Raw genomic sequence first — 5,746 nt, 5'->3', positions numbered from 1 at the left:
CTAAACAGAGAACCTGGAAATAGGCCACACTTACAGAGTCATTTTGTGTCTGACAAAGGCGACAATCTGTCAGGGAAAGAAAAGTCTTTTCAAAAAATGGTGCTATATTAATTGGATGTTCATATGGAAACCAATAAACAAAACCTCAACTCCTTTCTCACACTATAAACAAAGAATAATTTGAAATAAGTCATGGACTGAAATGTAAAGCCATAAAGCTTTTGTAAAATTTTTATTTATTTATTCATAAGAGACACAGAAAGAGAGGCAGAGACAAAGGCAGAGACAGAAGCAGGCTCCCTGTGGAAAGCCAGATGTGGGACTCAATCCTGGGACCCCAGGATCATGCCCTGAACCGAAGATAGGTGTTCAACCACTGAGCCACCCAGGCATCCTAAGCCCTAAAGATTTTCAAGAAAAACATGGGAATATCTTCATAACCTAGAGATAGGCAAATGTTTGATAAGCAGGTCACAGAAAGCAAAAAGAAAAAAAGGAAAATCAATACTTTAATCTCTATCAAAATTAAAAGCTTCTGTTGATAAAAGATTCTATTAAGAAAATAAATAGGCAAGCATTTAAGGAGAAAATATTTGCAAAACCTCTGAAAAAGGACTGATATCCTGGGTATACAATGACTCTTTTAATTAAATAATGAAAAGACAATGCAATTAAAACAGACAAAAGAGTTTAGAGGTGCCTGGGTGACTGAGTTGGTTAAGTATCTGCCTTCAGCTCGGGTCATGATCTCAGAGTCCTGGGATGGAGCCCTGAATTGGGCTCCCCGCTTCTCCCTCTCCCTCTGCTGCTCCCTCTGCTTGTGCTCTCTCTCTCAAATAAATGAATAAAATCTTTGTAAAAAATAAAAATAAAATACAACCGACAAAGGAGTTGAATGAACACATCATGAAAGAAGACAGACAAATGGCTAATAGGGACACGAAAGGCACTCAGCTGTTACTCAGCAGAGAAATGAAAGATACCACTACAGACTTACCTAAAATTTTAAAAAAAGACTGGCATTACCAAATATTAGTGATGATGTGGCAACTTCTTATAAAGCTGTATTACCATCTACCTTGTGGCTTAGCAATTCCACTCCCTTGTATTTTCCCAAAAGAAATAGAAACACCTTCACAAGACTCAGACAGGACTCTTCACAGAAGCTCTGTTCATTGGAATGGAAAAACTGGGACATATCAGCTGTTCAAGAACAGGAGAATAGACAAGTGAATTGTGGTATCTTCATAAAATGGAATGCTACATAGCAATAAAAAGGAAATGGGCATTGCGAGCATAGGAAGGATGGATCCCAGAAGCATTATGCTGAGCAAACTAAGGCATACACAAGGGACGTCTGTGTGCTCAGCGGTTGAGCCTTTGGTTTAGGGCATGATCCTGAGGTCCCCGGATCAAGTCCTGAATTAGCCTCCCCATGGATTCGGGGAGTCTGCTTCTCCCTCTGCCTGTGTCTCTGATTCTCTCTGTGTGTGTCTCTCATGAATAAATAAATGGAATATTTTAAAAAATGAGTATGCCTATGTTCATAGGAAGCTCTAGAACAGGCACAGCTAATCTACAGTGGAAGAAAATCAGAACCATGGTTGTTCCTTGGAAAGAAAGGATTAACTGGAAAGAAGTACAGAAGAATTTTTTCAGGCAGCAGCAACATTATTTTTGTATTTTTAAAAAAAGATTTTATTTATTTATTCATGAGAGACACACACACACACACACACACACAGAGAGAGAGAGAGAGAGAGAGAGAGGCAGGGACATCGGCAGAGGGAGAAGCCGGCCCCATGCAGGGAGCCTGATGCGGGACTTGATCCCAGGTCTCCAGGATCATGCCCTGGGCTGAAGACGGTGCTAAACCGCTGAGCCACCAGGGCTGCCCCAAACATTCTTTATTTTGATATTTGTCAAAAGTCACCTCAGGTACATCTAAGATGCATGTACATCAGAGTTTGTAAATTTTGTATTCAAAAGACCCTAAATTCAACTTGACCAAGTATTTGGGGGACTACAAAAACATAATAAAGAGGATATAAAAAGCAGACATGGAAGAAATGACAATTTAAGAGAGGAAAAAATAAATTCTAGAAAATGAGTAACTGTCAATTTCACCAAGGTAAGTCAAAGTTTATTGTATTAAAATGAAGTCTGAAGTGTTAACAGTGGTACCTCTGGGGAGTGTAATGGGGGAAGAGAGGACCTTGATTTTCCCACTTGTCTACTGCTCATTCACTGGGCATTTATTGGTTTCTAAAAATCATTTATTTTAAAGTTAACATGTTGCAGTTCCCAGATGCATAAACCATGCACACTCTTTGCCTTAATCACCTGCCTGAAAATAGTAAGACATTTTCAGGGGATCAGGCAGGTCTTTGATTTACTTATTAAGCATTTGATTGTGTAAGATGGATACGACGCAGTGAAGTTCATACATACACACAGTGGTCCCCGCTTTCCGAGAACTTAACCGCAGATGGAACCAGCAAACTGAAACCACCGATTTAAATGATGGGCTTTAAGAGTGTTATATGCATCTGTTATGGAGAAGAAAACCAAACAGGCCTCATTCTTGGTCTCACTCACAATCCCCTTCCTGTCTTTTTCCCACCCACCCATCTACCCATCGCTACCTCAGCTTTGCTGGGTACTAATCTCATTGCTCTCGTGATTCGGGGAGCTGCCTATGTGGCGGGATGGGTGCCTCCTCTTCAGTGGATGTTTGAGTGGGCCCAGGACCCTCTCTGGAAACATGTTGGCATCCTCGAGGAAACTTCTGGCCTGTGTCCACATGCAAGGCTATAAACTACAGCATCGCTTATGGCCTTCCAGACCCTGCCTGCAGCCTGCTTGGGAAGGAATTGCCTGGCAGAGATTGTGTTCCTTTGTTCCAAACACACAGCTGTTTTCCCCTACTATCCAGGTTCAAAGACATGATGTTGGTCTTGTGTCTCCACAGAGACCCTGATGCAGAAGGCTGCGTGGTACTTGGATTCTCAGGCTGCTTTCCCCTGGAGGCTCCCTGCTCTCCCTGGAACGTGGGCTTGGGAGGGTGCGGGAGCCCCTGAGGGAAGCTCCTCCCAATGTCCTGTGGTTGAGGGAAGAGGAATAGGCTGAAGTCAGACCTACAAAGGCCAGGCCCAGTGGGACAAGAGACGTCACCTGCCTATCCCTCATCACTGGGTCGGCAGGCCCTAGCCCAGATGCATCCCTCGAGACACCCGGATTTACAAAGCGGTCTTGGCGGTCATATGGGGCATGTTTGTGGGACTCAAGAAGGTATCTCACCAGAGAGATGAACAGTAACAGCAGCTGAGCACTTGCTGTATACCAGGTCTCAGGCCAACTGCCGGTCGGGGACGGGGGTGCTGTCTTACGGGAGGCTTCAGAGGTGACGTACCCTGCGTGAGGGAGTTAGGCTGCCCACTCAGGCCAACGGATTTTCGAGTATGCTGGCCCAGTATAGTTAGGGGCTGAACTTATAAAAGTGCCTATCATATAATTTTTGTTGGTTTGGCAGCTGTGGGTGCTGTTTTTCCACTGTAACTACAATCCTGCTGGAAGTGTACGGCATGGGAAGGTATTACACAAGCACGCTTCAGCGTTTGCCCCTGGTGGCCACCGTGTGCCTCTTAGAGGCTGCCTGCGCAGCTTTAACGAAGCAACAGAACTGAAGAAAAGAATGTGTGTTGCTTTCTGGGTAAAATATTGTTTTTTTATTCCAGTTTGCTCATCTTTTATCCTTTTAGGATTGTAGCTTTTTAAAAATGCACCTGTGATTTATATTTCCTTTGAGGGTGAGGTGGAGTCCTGCATTTCTGGGCCTTCTTCTGTGTCTTGCACACACAGTGCTTCAAATGAAAATGCAGTGCAGGCGGGCTGGTGCCCTCACCAGGGTAGCAGAGGCCCATGCCAGGCTCAGAGTCAGTGGGTGACAAGGAAGGAGGTATTGACTGGGGAATCTGGAAAAGAAACAGGCAGAAGTAGAATGAGCCAGTTCTCATTAGTGGGGTGCTCTTGGGGAGAGCATGGGCTCTACCCAGGGATTCAGAAGGGGTCTTGAGCCCTCAAATGAATTACATCCTTCATGCCTATCACTTGCCGCTCCTCTCTGGGGCAACCAATTCATCCAGACTTGTTTCTCCTGGCTTTAAAACCCCAAGTCTTGCATCCTGGGAAACCTTTCTATGCCGGGCAAACAAGGACCAGCTGGCTATGGAGTTTCACAGCAAGATGATTCGAGAACCTTGTCCTGACCTTGGGGGTGTGAATGTGGTGACCTGAGCAGCAGTTTCTTCTCTGGAACCCTGGGTTTTTTTTCAGTGACAGGATTTGGGAGCCTCCTGAATGCCATCGTCCTTCCTACCTGTGGGTGCTGTCGGCCCTACGTAGGCTTGGGGAGGTCCTTTCTGGCTAAACAATGCAGACAAAGAGGGTGCAGATGGTGCCCCTGCTCCTGGTAGCTGAGGTACAGGGACTGTCCTGAACCTCATGTGCTCCTCCTTTTTGATCTTGGACCCGTGGCCATGAAACAGAGAGAATTTGGAGCCCTAGCCAGAATGGAGTTGGCCTCACACCTCCACTCCTTGATTCTAGAAAAATCAGTCTGGGCCGCTGCAATGGCAATTTTTAGCGTGTATGTGGTGAACAAAGCTGGTGGCCTGATCCACTGGCTGGACAGCTACGCACCAAGGGCCGAGGCTGAGAAAACTTCCAGTCACCCTCTTGATCTGCTGCTCAAGCTGCACGACGAGCGTGTCCTAGCTGCCTTCGGCCAGCACGACAGCATCCGGGTGGGCCACAGTGGGGGCCATCAATGGCGTGGACGCGAATGGAACGGCAAGTTCACGGCTGATGGGAAAGAGGTGCTGGGGTACTTGAGCAATCCTGTCAATTACCCGGTGTCTATTCGATTTGGCCGACCTCGCCTCACCTCCAACGAGAAGCTTATGTTGGCCTCTATGTTCCACTCGCTGTTCGCAATCGGTTCCCAGCTGTCTCCAGAACAGGGCAGCTCAGGCACTGAGATGCTGGAGACCGACTCGTGCAAACTGCACTGCTTCCAGACACTGACAGGGATCAAGTTTGCGGTGCTGGCAAATCCTAGGCAAGCGGGAATAGATTCTCTTCTCCAAAAGATTTATGAGATCTACTCAGACTTTGCCCTCAAGAATCCATTCTACTCCCTGGAAATGCCCATCAGGTGTGAGCTGTTTGACCAGAACCTGGAGTTAGCCCTGGAGGTGGCAGAGAAGGCTGGAACTTTTGGACCTGGATCATAGGCTGAGCCTGCAATGGATCCCCCACATTTTGGGATATCCTGCAGCAGGGATCCTGCTGTATCCATTCCAATGGAGAGGCCCAAAGCTTTGTTTGTGCCCTTGGAGATGGGAGGATGCTGAGCCTGATGACATGTACTGATCCCTGAGCCTTAATACATGCTCTCTGCACTCCTGTATTTCTTGTGGGCCTACTTCCCAACTCTGTACAGGTTTATTTATGGAGGCATTAGGCCCATAAATGCTAAATAAATAAACATTCCTTTTACCTGGAAAAAAAAAAAGAAAAATCAGACTGAAACTTAGGCACCTGTTCCCCCACGTGATCATGTGTTAAGCACTGGACCTTTTCTCTATTGTCCAGTGAGAGCCATCTTTCCCATTCCCCAAGCTGTCCTGAAAGCTGGAAAGGCCCCTGAGAAAGCTGACTTTTGACAGTATCCCTTTCTAAGGGA

The 5,746-nt window shown here is 46.3% G+C and overlaps 1 pseudogene; it reads left to right on the top strand.

Annotated features, from left to right (window-relative positions):
- Nucleotides 1-4,358: 4,358 nt before the first annotated feature.
- On the top strand, nt 4,359-5,303 carry LOC140599999 (trafficking protein particle complex subunit 4 pseudogene; annotated as a pseudogene).
- The last annotated feature ends 443 nt before the right edge of the window (nt 5,304-5,746 follow it).

Source organism: Vulpes vulpes, chromosome 8 (genome assembly GCF_048418805.1).
Source record: "Vulpes vulpes isolate BD-2025 chromosome 8, VulVul3, whole genome shotgun sequence".
NCBI classification, from domain to species: Eukaryota; Metazoa; Chordata; class Mammalia; order Carnivora; family Canidae; genus Vulpes; species Vulpes vulpes.
Note: the sequence above shows the minus strand (reverse complement) of the source record. Positions and strands in the feature narration are given on the sequence as shown.